This window comes from Pinus tabuliformis, chromosome 1_2 (assembly GCF_031772625.1).
Source record: "Pinus tabuliformis cultivar Carrire ecotype Pingquan chromosome 1_2, CPIR1, whole genome shotgun sequence".
NCBI classification, from domain to species: domain Eukaryota; kingdom Viridiplantae; phylum Streptophyta; class Pinopsida; order Pinales; family Pinaceae; genus Pinus; species Pinus tabuliformis.
The window spans coordinates 782136945-782157609 of record NC_142298.1 but is presented as its reverse complement, the minus strand read 5'-3'; the positions used below and the strand labels follow the sequence as shown (position 1 = coordinate 782157609).

The 20665-nt window shown below is 39.4% G+C and overlaps 2 pseudogenes; both read left to right on the top strand.

Annotated features, from left to right (window-relative positions):
- The first annotated feature begins 11989 nt into the window (after positions 1–11989).
- LOC149208197 (homoserine dehydrogenase-like) lies at positions 11990–16684 on the top strand (annotated as a pseudogene).
- Positions 16685–17131: 447 nt separating this feature from the next.
- On the top strand, positions 17132–18044 carry LOC149208196 (sterol 3-beta-glucosyltransferase UGT80B1 pseudogene; annotated as a pseudogene).
- Positions 18045–20665: the final 2621 nt, after the last annotated feature.

The following is a 20665-nucleotide window of genomic DNA, read 5'->3' as shown; positions in this document are numbered from 1 at the left end:
AAGTATGGACCATAGTAGTGATGTGGCCGAGACAACTCATGACACTGCTGACATGTACTGGCTGACTGTGGTGTCTGTGTTGAGTTGTTTCGCTGCTTAGTGATGATATTATCTCAGTGTAGCATGTCTTCACCTCCGCATGGTAAAGTGTGCAGGGTCTTCGATGGTCTTGGTCTTTGCTTCACGGTGCATGTGAATGTGTCCCCTTCACTTGCTTGCTAAATGTGATTCATGTGTTCGTTTGACCACGAGCAAGTCTTCTAGCATGTGCCTCTTTTCCATCCCGTTCATTGTCATGCCATGTTTCATTGATGTACATGTTCCTGCAATCACTCATGATGAGACGACATCAAATCCAAAAATATCCTAGTCTACCATGACGCATTATTTTCCATTTCAGTGTAGGTGGCCTAGAGAGGAACAACACACAGAGGCTACGAAGAGAACAACATAAGACGAGATGCAAGGCTTTGGAGCACTGTCAGGAAAAATTGCACAGATGTCATTGGGAGACAACTTTTTTGCAATATGAAACAACAGTGATAGTTCCAGGGCAAAACCCATCTAGGAGGCAGAACTACGTAGTTTCTAGGAGGAATTCCAAGTGGGATGTCGTGGAGCTACTGGGCTAATCTGCACAATTTTTCAAGGGAGCACTGGGCAGTTCATCTAACTGGGATCTGCGCAATTTTCCAAAGGAGCACAAAGTTGGGCTACGGGAGTTGCTGGTCAAAAATGCATAATCCTGAGAGATAGTCAAGCCCAGACAGTTCTGCACAGTTTCTAAGCTGGTGGCAGAGTAGGGAAGAAGGGCTGACAGGGCAAGACAACTCTGTGCAATTCTTGGGTTGGTTGTAGAGCAGGCAGGAAGGGTAGGACAAGACATCTCTACACAATTCCTGGGTTGGTTGCAGAGTGGGAAGGATGGGGAGGGTAGGACAACTTTGCACCAAGGATAATTTTAGGGGCGAATGTTCGCCCTTTGGCGAAATTAAGGGGTTTTAAATTTTTAGTGGGCGAATATTTTGTATCATAGTACATTTTTACAAATCACCTCAAATAGCCCACCTTATTTTAAGGGAGAGGGTAAAAAAGGTAAATTTAGCCCTTGAAATTAGGACTTACAACCTTCCATTCGCCCATTTTCAAGAATAGGTTTTATTTAAGTGAATCCATTCGCTCATTTTCAAGAATAGGTTTTATTTAAGTGAATCCTATGGGCCAAATACCATATTTATAAAAGAGGTATGGTAAATTAATAAAAATATAAATAAATGAGAGGTATGGTAAATAAATAAAACATTTTTTATATTTACTCCATAAGTCACCTTATATACATGTAAGGGTGTAAACAAATAAAAATATAAGTAAAGTGGAGGTATGGTAAGTAAATAAAACGTCTTTTTATACTTACTCAAAAGGTATGGTAAATAAATAAAAATATAAATAAACTAGACGTATCGTAAATAAATAAAATCTCTTTTTATATTTAGTCCATAACCCTCGTTCTATTTATGAAGGCTCAAGAAAGAGGTTTTAATTTAAGTGAATCCTATGGGCCAGATACCATATTTGTAAAAGAGGTATGGTAAATTAATAAAAATATAAATAAACTAGAGGTGTGGTAAACAAATAAAACATTTTTTTATATTTACTCCATAAGTCACCTATTTTTTATGAACACTCAAAAAATGGGTTATATTTAGGTGAAACCTATGGCCAAAATACTATGGGACAAATACCATGGACTAGATTGTTATTAATACCATGCAAAAAACCATTATTAACCCTAATATTAGAATTAATAAAAATAAAAATGGCACATGGTATTGACCCATGGTATTCACCTGGAATGTAGCCTATTTAAATGGGGGAATTAAACCAGCATGTAGCCTATGCTAAGATTCACTATGACTTTACAAAGTTTTATTATTTAGTGAAAGACTCGCCAAGATCTTACAAGATTTTATAATTGAGTAAAATATTCGCCATGCCTGGTCAGATATTCGCCAAAAAATTATATATACATATTATATTATTGATAAAATCACCTTCCATTTTTCCTATATACCATGGAGATTCGCCCATTTATTATATTTATAGATTTAGGGGGGGTTCTTAAAATTTTCTGTGCTTTGCACAATTTTGGATATCAGTACAGTCGAGGGTCATAGCTCAAGTTCTTTCTCTGGTTGACCAGCGAGAGGTTTGATGGGAGGTCTTGTGGGAACTTCAAAATGGATAAGCTTCTGGGACATCTTCTATGTAGTTCTAGGAGTCAGTTAGCTGGCTCATTTTCAGAATTGCATAGAGTAGGCTGCCTAGAGGATAGCCTCAAGCTCTATGTAGTTTTGGGCAGCAGTACAAGGTCACTGAGATCAAGTCCGATTGATTGACGGTTGTCTGGCTGCCAGATTTTCAGGAAAAGTGACTAAGTGTGAAAACAAGTGTACTCGTGTAGACACGACAATGTGATCACACACTTAGCATGACTCAACAACAAGACACCTCAAACCAACAAGAAAACATGTGCTCAGTGAAACTGACTCGAAGCTTGAGAGTGATAAGTGCGACAGTTTAGATATGTCTTCGAATGATCGTGACAACACTTATGCGATAGTGTTTATGAATTACTCTATGAGTGCGACTGATATTGACAGAGCGAAAATAACTCATACACACAAAGACAAACCTTCAAAACACCAGAACAAACTCGTAAGCATGACATAGTGATCAACATGACAAAAGACGACCGGTGATCGATCAAGAGAAGAGGCTGTGAAAACCCAAATAGAGCTCATGGGATGAACCTAAGTGTTTGCGATCATCAAGGAAAAAACCAAGGAAGGCTCCAAAATTTGGATGCAAGGCAAAATTTTGGAGGGTGTTTCAGCCACTACAACACTTGGTGACACACTTGTTGAATACCATCTTCTCTATTTCGATTCATTTGTAGCACAGGGCCTTGGCTTTTTAGGAAGTATTGATTCGTTGTGTAGGTTACTTTGGCTTCCCCACTTACCCCATGGATATACATGGTTCACCTTGTACCAACTCAGTCAAACACAACAAAGTTTTCATCTAGATCATAGTTTTTCAAAATCGGGAAGGGTAGTTTGGTTTGCGAGCTTAAGATTCGCAGAGTATAAGTTTTCATCTTTAGTGTTGCTCTGATGCCAGCAGGCCTACACAGTACCCGACGGAGTCACGCAGGAACTCAAGCATTCCTCCACTGCTAGAGAAACTAGTCAGTACCTCGGTGGAGTTTCCTGCTTCACCTCTTTGCGTAGGAAGCCTTTCTCTTCTTCCACCTTTGTATTTCTTTTTAAAAGAGGACTATGCATAGGAAATTATTTATTTTTGGGGTGGAAGAGGATCCCAACTTATTGAGAGCAGAAGAGGTTGTTCCTTAAGAGAAGCATATAAGACCTCTGATTTAGGTTTGCTCGTTTAGATTTTTCCCCTTCACCATTTCTACTAGTTGGATTAAGATTGAACACACAGAAGAGAAGACTAAGTATAGGCATGGAGTTTCCCAATTTGGACACAGGTTCATTGTTTTACCAGAGATCCGCTTACAGACAGTTCATATTTTCCGTCTAGGCTTCATTGGCCAAAAGTTACAACCAATCATAGAGAAGACGAACACAAGACTAGATCACAAGGCTCTTTAAACTCTGTCACATACTTATTCAAAAGCCAGAACAGTATAGGAAAACACTTATTTACAAAACAAAAATGACAAGACAACCAAAACAAAGCAAAAACAAGAAAGTAAAGCAGCAAAACAAAAACAACAAGGTAACATAGCAACAGTAAGCATGCTATGTACATGGATGGACACGACCCCAGGTCACTGAAAATAACATTTTAAATCTTGGCCATTGACAAGAAGGTTGTCAATCCTCTCGTCAAGTGATTACAAGCGATACGTGTGTTGGCCAAGTTTTTCATGAACTATGTACGGACCAATCCACAGAGACTAGAAATTCGTGTGTTTTCCTTTGTCTTCATGGGGTTTATCCCATTTCAAGGCTAAGTCACCCACAACGAAGCTAGCATTCCCTATATACTTACAATTGAACCATCTCTTGATACAATTTTGGTGGAGTGTAATTTTTTTTTTTCTTTCATCTGTTCTTCCTGTAAATTGTATAATGTGTCCATCCTACGCTGAATCAATAAATGCAGCTTTCCCCAGGATTCTTGGGATAACTGAAGAGCAAGAAAGTAGATATTGGGTAGCAGGATGGCTTCTTTGCCGTATACAAGGAAGTATGGAGATGTGTTCATAGAGGGCTTAGGTGTAACTTGGTCAACCCAAAGTGCATTCACCAAAGTGGAATGCCAATTTCTCTGCTCAGAGTAAATGGTATTTTTGATGATGTGGATAAGATTCTTGTTAGCTGATCCAGCAAGACCATTTCCTTGTGGGTAGTAGTTAGATGAGTGTTTCAACACAATACCATATTGCAATGTAAAATCATACAATTTCAAGGAAGATAAGTAAGTTGTATTGTAAAAAACAAGTGATACACGAACGCCAAACCTCAAGATGATGTTCTACTGAAGGAAGCTGATGACTTCCTGCTCGTTCACTTGTCTTAGTAGAACTTTTTCCATTCACCATGTGAAGTAATTTGTAGCAGTCAGAGTGTAGCAGTGCTGCATTGATGAATGGGGAAAGATTTCCCGAATGATGTCTAAGCCCCATTGTTGGAATGGTTCATCCACTGCAATAGGCTACAGCGGGGCTGCTAATCTCCATCTTATGTTGGCACATCGCTGACAGACCGAGCACTTGTGGGCATAAGCATGTGCATCCTTAAACAATGTAGGCTAGTAGAAATCAACTCTCATGAATTTATGCACAGTTGTGTTACTTGTGAAGTGACCTCCGACTGGGCCATCATTCATGTCACTCTCTCTGAATCTTGTGCTTCTAGGCACCTGAGAAAAATTCCGTTGTTGTGCTTTATGTAAAGCATTTCGTGCACCAGCTAGTAAGATAAGGCTTAGAGGTGAACTTCCCTCTTCTGTCGCATGGAAAAGTGAGAGGGCATGGTTCCATTCTCAAGGTACTAGTGCACTTCTTCATACCAAGAGTTACTGTGCAAAGTGGGTGGTTCTCACTCTATATTATACATGTTGATTTCATGCTCCCAACATGTGATCTCTTCTTCTTCCTCTTAGGCGTATACTGATTCTGCTACAAGCTTGTAGAGACCATGACCCTTGATAGTGTGAAATGGCTTGATATTGAGATCATACTCTTGAAGTCCTGTCATCCAGTTTTCACGTCTTTCACCCATCTCTTGTTGAAGAAGCATCAATTTGAATGTTGGGTGTGGCACAAAGACTATGCAATGATTTTTCAGTTGGTAGGGTCTGAAATGTTTCACCGCCTTGTATAGAACATATGCATGTTTATCCATGGAGGGATAGTTGAGTTCAGGTCCCTACATGCTCGTTCTCATGAAGGATATGGGACGTTCATTTTTCACCTCATCCTTCTATGTGAGCACTACAACGAGTAAATTGTCGGAAGCGAATGTATACAACAAGAATTTTTTGCTAAAATATAGGTTGTACGATGCAGGTGCATCTACTATTTCTTGCTTGATACGAGCAAACACATCCTTTTCCTTATTTCCCCTGCTGTAGAATGCATCCTTCTTGATCATATCTTTGATAGGTTTGACAATCTACTCATAATCTGAGATGAACTTACAAAGGAAGTTTATCTTTCCCAAGAAGAACTGCATAACTTTCTTATTGACTGGATGAGGAATCTATGTAATAGTCAAAACTCAGTCCGGATCAACCTTGATCCCACTTTTAGTGATGATAAGCCCAAGGAGGTTCCCCTCAAACATTGCAAATACACTCTTCTTGGGATTCAAGGATATCCCATACTTTCGACACCGTAGGAAAATCTTCTTTAGATGGCGCACGTGGTCTGACCACTTTCTTGAAAAGCCTGTCATGTTGTCAAGGTAGACCACCATGCTCTGTCCAATGAGCCCAGAGAAGGTGACGTCCATAGTGTATTGAAAGGTTGTGCCTGTATTTACAAGCCCAAATGACATTCTTCTATAACCGAACGTACCCCACTTGGTACGGAAAGTAGTTTGAGTCTATTAGGTTCTGCTACTAGAACCTGGTTATATCCAAAAAAATCGTCAAGGAGAGAGAACATTTTAGCTCCAGATACTGTCTACAAGATATGCTCCATAGACGACACAAGGTAGTTGTCTTTGTTCGAGGCCCTATTAAGATTTTGAAAATCAACACATAGGTGGATCTCCCCAGACTTCTTCTTTACAAGAACTAAATTTGAAACCCATGTAGAATGATGAACCTTGTATATGATTTGAGCATCCAACAACTTAGTCAATTATTTCTATATGAGGGGTTCAAGTGATGGATGGACTTTTCTGAGTTTCTGCTAAAACGACTTGACCCCTTCTTTTATTGGAATGACGTGTTGGATTATTCGCATGTGATATGTTTTCAAGTCACCGTATGTCCACGCGAATACATCTCGGTACTGTCTAAATAGGAAGAAAAAAGCTCGCCGCTCCTCTGGTGTGCAACATGTACCAAGATTTACAAATTTCATATCTCTTTCTATTCCCAAGTTGATCTGTTCATGCATCAGTGTAGAACTATGGGTTTTGGTGTTCCTGGGCCCTTTGAAGCGGTTCTGCAAGTCATAGAGTTTCTCAAGTGAAACCACACCTTTGGGGATGGGGTTTCATTTGCTATCATCAGGTGTGTTTTGCAGAGACTCCTCGTGCATGTCTTCATCTATGACTGCATCCTTGAAAACGTTAGCATTGGCCATAAAATGCATTATTTGTTCATCATCATAAAAAACACACAAATTATTTATGTTGTCGGTAACATATGGCTTATATAAAATCTCAATAGTAAATCTATCCATAAGCAGTGTCATCATAGCAAATGCATTTTCCAGAGCATGTGCACCTGCATTGTGCATTCTTGGTACATATATGATATTAAAAGCTTGAAAATTAGAAATAAGCCACCATACCTCTTGCTGGTAACCTTTAAGGCAAGGGGAGACACAATGTATGGTGTTATGTGCATGTCGTACCACAATCTCTGAATCACCTACCACTTTAAGCATAGGGACATTGAGGCTGAGGGCTTTGTGCAAACCCAAGAAGAGTGCTTCATATTCAGTAGTGTTGTTTGTGCACTCGAACTCCAAGCGGCTTGAGACTAAATGATTTATTTTCCTTCGGTTGATCGAAACACATCAGGCTCCAGAGCCATCCTGTGTTTTTCATCCATCAAAATACAAGGTCCACAAATCATCTGTACAAGGAATGCTTGCCACACTAGTAATTCTAACACTACTTATACTACTGTTACAAAGTATTGTACAAGTTGCATTTTCACCAGTTGGGAAAGGAAGGAGACCCAACTGTGTATCTGGTGGGGTGGGGCTTGGTTATGCAATATAACACCCCAGTTGTGTTTCCAGAAAACAATTGCCAAACAAAAGTTTTGTGAAAGCCAACGGTTCATTATGATTGTTTAAGGGAGTAATGTTGTGATTCATAAACCTCTTAGACAACACTCGAATATGGTTACTTCTGCCTTGATACGGAAGCCATAAGTGTGACTAGTCTGTAGCAAAATATCCTTGCAATTTATTGGACCAGTCTCTACTGAGCAGTAAGCCATATGCTTTTGGGATGTCTAGTATCACAATGTTGATGCACTGGTGAACTCATCCGTCAGAAGATAAAAGGATAATCACATCTCGGAGTTCACCAATGGTTGGTAGACATGTTCGATCAAGTTGGATGATCTCTACTGTTGTACTACTCCATTGCGCATTGATTGTTTTAGCAATGGAAAGTGGCATGACATTGACTAGTGCGCTAGAGTCATCCAAACAATTATGGACATTGAAGTTGAATACTTTGAAAGATAACAAAAATGGTGCACATAACGAGTTCAGCTCTTCTCTGCGAAGCGCATTGAGTATAGATGCGAGTGATCCGAGAGACTTACTTTATTCCTTGTTGGAAGATGCAACATTGTCTGTGGAGGTTTGCCCCATTGTACACAAAAAAATATCTCGCTGATCTGTGAGTTTGGTGAGTTCGTACAAAGAGATGTTTGCACGGGTCTTCTGCATGTCTTCAACAATGTTATAGTCCAAAGTGGGAAGACACACTGAGTTTTCCGGGGGAAGAATTGTGTTTTTATTGTCCGTTAGAGTGTTCTGAAGTGAGCTGCTCATGGACGTGCCTTTCGCTGGAGTTGTCTTTCCAGATCTTTCTTTTTTTTTTTTAGGGTACCGATGGTTCAACTTTTTTGAACATTTGCTTGAATTTCTCTTTCGGTATGTCAATCACAGTAGGAGCCCCTCGACTTCTTAAGTTATTGTCTAGATATCTTCGGCAAAATCACATAATCAATCTTTTGTCGACGCGTTTCGAACCAACCAGTGTGGTTCATCGTCAGGACAAGTTGAAGAACTGATCAGGCTAAGCTTGATTTCTATTAATAAAAATCAAGGGTTTGACTTTGATCCTCAGGTCAAATTTAGCCGTTGCAATATAGCCGTTGGAGTCTCTGCACACTCTATTTAATCAAGCTTAGCCTGATCAGTTCTTCAACTTGTCCTGACGATGAACCACACTGGTCGGTTCGAAACGCGTCGACAAAAGATTGATTATGTGGTTTTGCCGAAGATATCTACACAATGTTATGGATCACAAAAGTCTAAATTTCTTAAGTTATATCGACCATTCTATTTTGGGGCTTCCTTCTTGGTGGTTGTTTTCTTCTGGGGAAGCGTTTAGACACTGATACATGTTAACCATTAGCCCAGAACATGGAGCTTCATTAGATGCAACATCTTCTTCATCATCTTCATCTTCTGGTTGAACCTACTCACTGGCATTAATATGATCATTCATTCTTGAAGCCACGGAGCCCACAACTCGGTTCCAATCTGTACAAGTCTTCTTTGAGTGTCGCGCCTGGTGGAAATCACAAAAGTTATCCTTACCAAGTAGTTCTGTTTAGAACACAAAATTTGAAACCTGCGCAGATTTAGTCAGGTGAATACTGCTGCTACCTCATGTCCAATTATTTCTTCACACAAAACCGAAAGGTTTGCTGCTCACTACTGTCTCGTTTGTCCGTTGCTTGAGTTCTGCTACTTCGATTGTCAAGGACCTAAGGAGACGAGTAAGGGTCTTAATTTCACTTGTTTCTTTATCCTTCACCTTACTCAAAACATCCTAGGACTTTCTCCATGCATCTTTCAAGTCCTTCATTAATTCATCATCTATAATGAGTCCAATCGCACGCAGGTCCTTCTCCACATCAATTGCTTCTTGGAAATTTTCAAATAGCTTTGGTTTCATAGCTCGCTTGACGAACTGTGCAATGTTGGTCGACAATGCAAATGTGTAGTAGTCGACTATGATGGAGTCATGAGGTTTAGTGTCTGGAGTGAACTTATTCAGGATACGGTTAAAACTCTGGCTAAATTCTCTCACTTTCTTTTGGCTCCATCTTAACACCACCCAACTCTTTCAACAACATGAATGGGGTTTTATCATCATCAAATTTCTCAAGTAAAATTCTTTTAAACATCCCCTAGTTCTGAATGGAATTGACAGGAAGGCTGTGGTACCATAAAACTACTCTGTCATACAAGGTACATGGAAATAGTCTACATGCAACATCATCGTAATGTACCTCAAATGTCTATAGATGTAGGCAGAATGTCTCTAGATGATCTTCCACCTTCACTACTCTGTCAGAGTCATATTTTGTTAACAGTTTCTCTACTTGCCTTGGCATCTTGTGCAAGGCACTGTGGAGTGCTAATGGGCCCTGTGTCATCCATTCCAAATTTTGATCAGCCATGTCTTCTTCTTCTTCATATTCCTCCTCTTCTTCTAAATCATACAATTCAAACTTTGAATCTGTTGATTTATCTCTGCCTCCGCCTCCTCTACTACCTCCGCCAGAACTTGAGCCCAAGAGTGTGTTGTTAACTTCTTCTCCTTGTAATAAAATAGGAGGTTCCTCTTTGTTCTTAATAGCTTCATCAAACTCTTCAAGAGTGGCTAGGACTTCTTCTTGAACAGACGAGACTAACACTCCTGTGGGTGAAGTATTTTGTTTCCTCTGTTAAGAGGGAAGTTTGTGTACTCCTGGGATCAGTCCAACAACTTTTGCAAACTACCAGGTGATGGGATGCATTGAGCGAAGGTGATGAGATGACATTTCTTGTTCAAGTCTGGGAGCTGAGGAGTAATTAAATTCATAGTTACATTTGGGAGAGAGGGATTTTTTTTACTACCTTGACTAAATGATAGATACGTGGGGTTGAGAGGAGATTCAACCATAGACAACTGACGACCCTCCTTCTAGCATAAAAAATGTTGACAGTGTTGGACCTGCCAACATTCAGGGTATCTCCCTAGTATGAAGTCCCAACTATATCTTACACCATTTGGTGTAGGAGTCCCATCTAGTACGATCGCTCGGTTTCCATTCTCTTCGAGATTTTCCTTAGCTCTTATTGTTCGGCACATGAGAGTGTTATGCTTGTAACTTCAAGAAAGTGAGGTGAGTGTGCTTGGTGAGTGCGTAATGTAATTTTGTGTTCGAGTTCTCTTACTGTCAAAGGGGGGAGGTAAAGTGAGCCTTTTGATGAGAGGGAATAGTCCCAACCCAGGAAGAAACAAACGCAAACAATAAGAAGGTTTTGTCAAGCATCCAACAGAATAGTCCACAGCGGATGTGACAGTCTTGAAAACCAACTCTCAAGGGAAAACATGTACACCATCTAACGGAATAGTCCACATGGGGGTGACAGTCATTAACAGCAAGAAATACACAAAGATGGTATATCTAATGTTCGGCAGAGTAGTCCACACAAACGGGACAACAATGATAAACAATACAACACGTCTTCAACAATATGAATACTAAAATAACCGAAGTAGTTCAACTATCTTAGTACAGGTTAATCAAACATGCATTATGAATGTTTAAAGAATAGTCTTACAAATGGATACAAAACATGCGTGAAAACATATTGGCTTGAGATAGGTTTCTGAATTAAGAAAAATATTCAAGAAACATCTATACACCATACATCACTAGCCCTAGTTGTGGGACATTGGAGTCACTGCTCACTCAAAGAACAAACTACAAACTCTCAAGGCTATGTGGGAGGAGCCAAGGTGAAAATTCCTTTGCTCATATAATGAGGGGGTATATATATCCAAGGGGGTATAACTAACCCTTGCGACCCTTCTTCTTCCCTCATGACTATTTGACTTCGAATGAATTTTCAACTTTACATGACTCTTCAACTTCATATGTGGGTCTCTTGGACTTCCAATTTACATTACATTGATTACAACAAGTATGGCCCATAGTAGTGATGTGGCCGAGACAACTCATGACACAACTCGACATGACACTACTGACATGTACTGGCTGACTGTGGTGTCTATGTTGAGCTATTATGTTGCTAAGTGATGATATTCTCTCGGTGTAACATGTCTTCGTCTCCGCATGGAAAAGTGTGCGGCGTCTTTGATGGTCTTGTTCTTTTCTTGATGGTGCATGTAAATGTGTCCCCTTCGCTTGCTTGCTAGATGTGCTTCATGTGTTCTTTCGATCGCGAGCAAGTCTTCTAGCATGCACCTCTTTTCCATCTCTTTCATCGTCACGCCATGTTTCATTGATGTACCTGTTCCTACAATCACTCATTATGAGATGACATCAAATCCAAAAATATCCTAGTCTAGCATGATGCATTATTTTCCATTTTGGTGAAGGTGGCCGGGGGAGGGACAAGACACAGAGACTGTGGAGAGCACAACATAGGCCGAGATGCAAGGCAACAGAGTATTGTCCAGAAAAACTATGTATATGTCACTGGGAGACAATGTTTTTGGAATTCGAGACAAAAATGACAGTTGTGAGGCAAAACCTAGCTGGTAAGAAGAACTGCACATTTTCCAGGAGGAAGGCTAAGCGGGGTGTCAGGGAGCTGTTGGAAAAATCTATGCAATTTTTCAAGGGAGCACTGGGCAGGGCATCCAGTAGGGATCTGCACAATTTCTCTGGGGAGGATAGTGTGGGTAGTAGGAGTCACTGGCAGAAAAAACTGCATAGTTTTCCATAGGAACACAAAATCGGGTTGTGATAGCTGCTGGTCAAAACTACATAATCCTGAGAGACAGTTCGGGCCCGGAGAGTTTTGTGTAGTTTCTGAACTGGTTGTAGAGCGGAGAAGAAGGGATGGCAGGGCAGGACAACTATGCGCAATTCATGGGTTGGTTGCAGTGCAGGCAGGAAGGGTAGGACATGACAACTCTACGCAATTGCTGGCTTGGTTATAGAGTAGGAAGGATGGGCAGGGCAGGACAACTCCATGCACTTTTGGAGCTCAGTACAACCCAGGGTCACAAATCAAGTTCTTTCTCCGGTTGACCAACGGGAGGCTTGATGGGAGGTCTTGCAGGAAGCACAAAGGGGATCCGATTTTGCACTATAAGAAAAAAGGACATTGGTGAGGGGCAAAAAATGTCACCATAAGCTCATTGGTGACGGTCAAAAGAGCATTTGTCACCAAAAACTAAATGTCACCAAAAGTGGTGTCGCTAAAAGTATAGGTGTTATAGTGACATACAAAGTCTGTCACTAGTAATTATTTATAATGACGGATAGCGACCGTCATCATTTCATATGAGCAATGGTGATGGACCATAGCCTTCGTCACCAAAAACTAAACATCACCGAAAGTGGCGTCGCCAAAAGTATAGGTGTTGTAGTGACATACAAAGTCCGTCACCAATAATGATTTATAATGATGGATAGCGACCGTCACCATTTCATATGAGCAATGGTGACGGACCATATCCTCCGTCACCAAAAAATGAATGTCACCAAAGGTGGCATCACCAAAAGTATAGGTGTTGTAGTGACATTCAAAGTTCGTCACCAATAATGATTTATAATGATGGATAGCGACCGTCACCATTGCATATGAGAAATGGTGATGGACCATAAGCCTCCATCATCGAAAACTGAATGTCACCAAAGGTGTTATGGTGACATTCAAGGTCCGTCATGAATATTGATTATAATGACGGATAATGACCATCACCATTTCATATGAACAACAATGATTTATTGTGATGGATCTTTAATGGCCGTCACTATTGGTGCATATATATAGTGACGTTCGTTGACCGTCACCAAAAGCCGCATTGCCAAAAGTATAGGTGTTGTGGTAACATTCAAGGTCCGTCACGAATAATGACTATAATGATGGACAATGATCGTCACCATTTCATATAAAAAACAATGATTTATGGTTACGAACGTTTGAGGGTTGTCACTATTGATGCATATATATGGTGGCATTCGTTGACCGTCACCATTTCATACTTTTAGTGAGGGTCGAAAAATGTCATCAAAGCTCATTTGTGATGGTCAAAAGAGACTCTGTCACCAAAAATTGATCATCGCCATTCCATATGGATGTCAGGGCACGATGGAATTGAACCACCAACCTCCTACTTGTAAAGCAAGTGCTCTTCTATTAAGCTAGCACCCTTTAAAGAATTATAATTTTAAAAATTAGACCTTGAAACTTCATAAATTGTAAATTTTACAACTTTCAATAAATTAAAGTCTCGGTAATATTTTACTAAACAAGTAAAGTAGCATCGAAGTTGCAGGTCCCTACCTAATGGTTATTGAAGTTATGAAAAGTGGGTGGAGGGAAAATAGTTATATATAAGAGAATCAATATGTTCAGTTGAATACTCAATTAGAAGTGAAACTATGAAGACATTTATAACCTATATTAAATGACCTTTAACTAGCAAATGCACCAAATATTGCAAAGGAAATGTTATAAGTGGATAGCATATGGAAGACGAGGCAAGGACTTGGAACCCTTGTACATCTTGGCATGCCTTAGCACTTGGCACATCTTAGCTTGTTTGACATGTCTTTGTACTATCTGCCACATGTTAGCATGCCCTAGCATTCCCTAACACGCCTTGGCAGTCATGACATCACAACTAGCATTACATTTTTCCATGACTTGGGAATCTTACATTCACTAGAACACCTTGACACTCCCTAGTTGTCATGCCCTCTGTTATCCTCCACAATGTCCCAGGATGATGAGGAGATCGACGGAGGTAACCAAAAACCAAGATTTTACTTTGGTAGCTAGCCCTACCAAACTAGAGAGGGTCTCTCTATGAAATCACAACCAAGAGATGACTGGAATGTAAAGGATTTTAGGCTAGATAGCTAGGCTCAGGTGAGTTTTTGGAAAATTTAGGGACTTGGAACTCTGTCCATCGGTGTCTTGTCTGGCAGGGACTTTGTCAAGGAGGCAGGGACTTGGAACTCTATCTAGGATAAAGCACCTAATATTTATGAAAAAAGCTCCCTAGAATAGAGTACCTCCTACCTAGAAGAGTGTCCCCTGTTCAAAATATAGAACCCTTCTCTACTATGCACTTTTCTTAAAGATAAATATGTACATAAAATAGTACTAAGAAAAACACCTAAATTAAGAAAAGTGAGCATCTAAGTCAAACTACAAAAGTATACTAAATATGGCTCTATATAAGTTTGGGAAACACTAGACAAGAATGCTTACATACAACAACCATAAGATTCCTAAAATCAATGCGCTTCTTTCATCGTTGCTATACCCTCATAGAAAAACTGGAATTTGTAGCATGTACCCCAAGGTTGTATGCATTTGTTGAAGGTGTAGATTGAAAGGATCTGCTGAGATGAAGTACTATTGAAGGAGAAACATATTCAAAACAACAGATAAAGTCTACTGTGAATTCAACCCATTTGCACACAGACCAAGGTTGCTACTGGGTACACTTCTCTGCTAAATGGAAACTGCAATGTATTATAGTGTTGCTAAAGAAAAAACACCTTTAGTCCAACACGGATAAATTCTAATAGATATTATCAGTGTGGCCTCAATTGTAGATGATCTCATCAATATAGGTAACAACTTCGATAATTGTGTTAGAGTCGGTCTTGTCAGTCCTCCATCAGAGATCAAAACTCTTTACTGCATTTCATTTTTAGGCGTCTCACTCAATTCACTTAGTTGCATTTCGCTAGGGGCATGCCATTGACTGACGGAAGGGCTTGGTTTCCCTCATGTTTGTACCTGCTGGGTTGGTCAAAATTTCTCCAAAAATCATCAAAGTTCATTTCAAGTCATTTGCAGTCATAGATGCTATTTTGGTCAAAAAGAGTCATTTTAATTTTTAAGTCTAGGGTTTGGTCTTTAGAAACGTTGAATAATGCCCGCAGGCCATGAGGAGGATTTCAATAAGTTTTCAATTCAAAATTTTTCATCATTAAATATGCTCGAGGACATTTCTTGTTCAAAACTCTGTTTTGAATAAGAAATTGTCTAATTCAGTTTTTGTAACAAGATGTATCTTTCTACCATGAAGTTCTTCACTTGCAGACTCTGGTCCTCCTTTGCTAAAGTTCAACGCCACCATCGCCTGCAAAAATCAACCAAAAAGTCATCGTTTTAGCCAAGAAAATGAGGAGGAAGTTGCTGTGGGAATACATTCAAGAGTGTTGGGTGTTTGTGACTCCCAATCTCTCCTAATGGCTGCAAAAGTTCGAGAGGCAGAGCTGAGTGATAAATGCTTGAAGAACATTTGTCATCTAAAATCTTCTGGCTCTCTTCTATCATCATTGGATTCAATTGGTAATTATGGATTTCGGGTATTTGTGGGTCATGAAATAATTACCTGTCTTTTAGATATTGCGAGTTCTTTGGGCCAGTCAACAGGTTTGGCTTTGGTTCACTGCTCAACAAGTGATCAGAACGTTGAGTTGTTGTACAAAGGTTTACATCTTGGTTGCTGTGTCGTTTTAGCAAACAAAAAAGCCTCTCACAGAAAAAATTGATCTTTATGAGAAGATTGTGTCAAATTGTTCCTTCCTTCGTTATGCGTCAACAGTTGGAGCAGGCTTTCCTGTCATATGTTCTTTGGATCGTTTAATGGAATCCGGTGATCCTATACAGTGCATCATGGGTGCTCTAAGTGGTACATTGGGATATGTAATGAGTGAACTACAAGGAGGACATCCTTTCAAAGTGAAATTGTTTGAGCAGCTAAAATCCTGGGTTACACAGAACCAGATCTAGGTGATGACCTTACTGGAATGGATGTGGCAAGGAAGGCTTTGATCCTAGCTCGGTTGCTTGGCTAGCAAATCAACTTGGAGAATGTTGAGGTTGAGAGTCTTTACCCTTTTGAAATGGGACCAGATGCTATGTCAATTGAGGATTTCCTAAATAAAGGCCTTCCAACACTTGATGAGGAAATGGTAGAGAGGATTAAGAATGCTGTTTCAAATGGAAATGTTGTTCAATTCTAGGTGTAAAGTAGGGCTTTTGGAGCTGCTAGAAAATTCTCCAATAGGGCAACTGAAAGGAAGCGATAATCTGGTAGAGGTATATAGTCAATACTACAAGGCACTAACACTGGTTATTCAAGGAGCTGGAGCTGATAATGACACCATAGCGGTAGGAGTTCTAGCAGATATCATTGATTTACAGGATCTATTTCATTCTTGTGACTAGGTTCCTCTGTGTTGTAACTATTTGATACTCCTTTGAACTGTTTGAAGAAACCTTTGCCATCTTGCACGATGTTTTCATGTGTGAATTTATTTGCGAATCAAACTTCATACCATAAGAATGGGATAATTGATATCTTGATTTCTTCCATCAGTTCTGTTACAATTTGATCTAGTCAGTTTTGATGCTGGGCTGACTGGCGCGGCGCACCTACAGCACACAGCGCATTGGGTGCTTTTACGCAGTGCAAATATACATTGGCGCGACGCACTGGGCAGAGTGCGTGGTGCACAGAGCTGGAACAAAAATTTTCACCTCTGCTCTATTAAAAAACACAAATTTCTTGCTCCAAATGGATTTGTAAGGCTGAGAATCGCCTTTTGAACAGTGTCTAGTGTGATTGCAGATTGTTTCATTAGAATTTTTGTTTGATTTGGTTTATATGCATTTATGGTTGCCGTAATCAATGTTTCCCAAGGGGGACGTCGATACATTGGAATCACCTACAGGAAATCAATTTGATGCTTCTATGAGCAGGAGGACCATCAGAAATTTCCTTTCAAAGGAAACAGTTGAAGGCCATTGTCAATTCATTGCTGCCTGCATGTACTGACCCAGATATTGACACAAGTGCTCCATTCAAAGCTCAAGCAATAATTTCGAATCCTCCTGCATATGGACATGTACATATGGTAGAGTCTCTCCGCGTGCCTTTACATATCTTCTTTACCATGCCTTGGACACCCACAAATGAATTTCCTCATCCTTTAGCACGAGTATCACAGAGTGCTGGTTATTGGCTATTGAACCTGGTTGCGGATATATTAATATGGTGGGGATAAGAAGTATCATAAATGATTTTAGAAGAAAGAAACTGAAGCTTCCTCCTATTCGATACTTAAGTGCATACCATGGATCTGTTTCAGACTTGCCAACAGGATACATATGGAGTCCACATCTTGTACCGAAGCCAAATGACTAGGGACATTTAATGGACGTGGTTGGTTCCTGTTTCTTGAACTTGGTAATTAATTATAGCCCCCGTCAGGGATTTCACGCTGGTCCAGTGCCCGTGTATGTGGGTTTTGGGAGCATGCCTCTTGAAGATCCGGTAAAGAATACTACCATTATCCTTGAAGCATTAGAATCAACAGGACAGAGAGGAATTATTGACAAAGGATGGGGCAACTGTGGGAATCATCATCAAATTCCTGACTATGTCTTCCTTCTTGAGGATTGTCCACATGATTGGTTGTTTCCTCAGTGTCGTGCTGTGGTTCATCATGGTGGAGCTGGCACAACAGCTGCAGGTTTAAGAGCAGGTTGCAAAAACACAGTGTGGGAAATAGCGTCTTTGTTATAAAGGTAAAACTGTTTCTTCAATTGAAAGCACGTGGAGCTTGTCATTATTACAAAAATGCAGGTATTTTCAGAAAATAGAAATGTGTTCGCTGGTAGTGAAGGAGGTATTGTCGAGCTTAGCAAGTTTGTAGCTGAGATCATTCATTTTTCCCTTTATTAAAAGGCGAAATTTTAGTTTAAAAAAGCTATTTTTGGTTAAGAAAATGGTTTGTTTTTAAACGGCAAATGTAAGGTGGAAAGTCAAAAGCCAAATTAAATGAAGAATACCTACCACAACAGAAAGATAGGAACCGACGGTCTATTTTTGACTGCAGTTGCAAAATCAAAGGGTCTATGTTCCAGGTTCTGTCTTTTAATTGGTCATCAACAAACAAAATGTAACGCTGCTCCTTTTTAGAGTAGACTTTTCCTATTTTCATGATTTTAGGTGAAACTGCTCCCTATTTTCATCGATTTTATTTCCCCAGCTCGAAGTTTATTTAGTGTATTGAAAATCATTTGTAAGGGGGGAGAGTTCTGAGGAAAAGTGTGGGAGGAAAAAACCCAGCACTATCACTGTACAGTTTTGATAGAGGATTAATTAAATGGTGTAGCTCTGATTTATAAGATTCTACGGTATGAATTTAGCATGTGTTTCTTCCTTTATGTTTCATATGTCTTTGTTATGTTTCTCCATTCATTCATGATTGTTTCCAGCTGAATACTTTTAAGTGCGAAAAGTAGAATTCAGTCATTGCTCTGCCTTGAGGAAGTGTTCAGACTTTATGTGTTTTCTTATTCCTGGAAAGGATTCATACATTAATGCCCTTTTCATCTTTCTTAAACAGTCTTTTCACCCCATTTAAATTCAATTTGATTGCTAAAACCTCATGCCTATCTTGCCTTATGAAATATCCTATGCCTTTGGTTAAATCTTTGCTCATGCTGCCCTTGTCCCATACAGTGCCAGAAAATTCAGTCATTCAAACGATTACCTCTTTTATATCTATTTACTAGCCTAAAATTAGTATCAATATCCATTTAAGTCATCTCAAGCCTCACCGAAACACTTTTTCTGAGATTGACCTGGAGAGAGCCCTCTCCTGTCCTCGTAGGGCTAGCTATAAGGCTGAGCGTGGTTTGTGGTTACCCTGAATTTTGCCTTCCTTTAGCCTAAGGCAGATTCAAGCTCTAACAAATTGAAAAGCTAAAAGGTGAGCTGCATAAATCATTTGAAATGACATATATGGGCATACTTTATTATTGTTTAGGAGTGTTGATATAGAAAATTCAAGGTAGCCTGTTGCGTCTTTACGTCACAAGCCAAGGATGCAAAGAAATAAATAAAATATTAAATAGCATGGTATAAGTCAATTGTAGGTTTTTTTGAAATGGGAATGGAATTCTCCTTATGCGGGTTCTAATCTAGTGGGTGTAACTTTAAATTAGAAACTGATAGTCATGGGGTTGGAATTGTCTCACAATTGATGAAAAGTCCCAAATTTGTTCACTAGAAAGAAGCAAAGTGAGTCATCAAGTTTATGGAAGGGAACACCCTATTCGCAAGAAGATAACTTGAAATTAGTCATGCATATTATTTCTCGTCTTCTTATACGTGTGTGCTTTGAAAAGATAACCACATCCAAAGACTCAATAATAGCTCTGGTAAAGTTTATAGATGTGAAGCACTTCAATGCACTTTATTACATTGTTCAATGAATGAATTTCTTTTGAGGTTGTTGAATTCTACAATAAGACATGGAAGTGTTCAGAGAATATGTCTAATGACAAGTTAATATTTTGATAGTTTATACTGACAAGGGAGCATGAACCACACCAATAAGAATAAACATACCAGTGACCCAACATGATCTCTTCCTTTTTTGCTATTTCTTTTGATGCTTTCCTTTGATGCTTGAGATATGCCTTCAACAAAGGCACAAGTGGAAATTTTTCTACAAGTCCAAATGCAAAGACAAACCGTAAAGCATCCATTTTCCTTTGACTACGCAATTTTTCCACAACATCTACAAGAAACAAGACCAAACATGTCATGCAGGACCACAATCAACCAATTAGAAGCCCATAAAGCCTTGAAACAACTTGTATAAACCACAAATTTGTAAGAAATTTCAAAATAATTTAGAGCACAAGAGTCAGCAAGTTCAAGAAACCTTTCTATTGAAGGCATATTAAGCATAATAATCATCTATGTCTGAAGAATTAAATCATCAGCCAACTAGTAAACAAACCTTTTTGCATAGTTTGTTTTGCAACCCACAATTGCATAGTTTGTTTTGCAACCCACACCTGCATAGTTTGTTTTGCAACCAACAGTCACAGTAGAAGGCTAAACAAATGGCATGTGCCCAAGAAATTTTTATTTTTTGGGTTCTTTTAAATGAGTAAATTTTATGGCTTTGGTCCAATAATAATATAGAAAATTCTCATTTCAATCTTAAAAAATATAAAAATATAAAAGTTACAGAAACTTCGCACATATCAAATTTTTATGTGTTCAATTTGACAAGATTAATGGTGCAAGATGAAAACAATAGTCTCTATCATAGCCAGGGACTAAAAATAGATCTACTAAATGGGTCTAAAACATTTTATAGATAAGACACAAAGGAATCTCTCTTC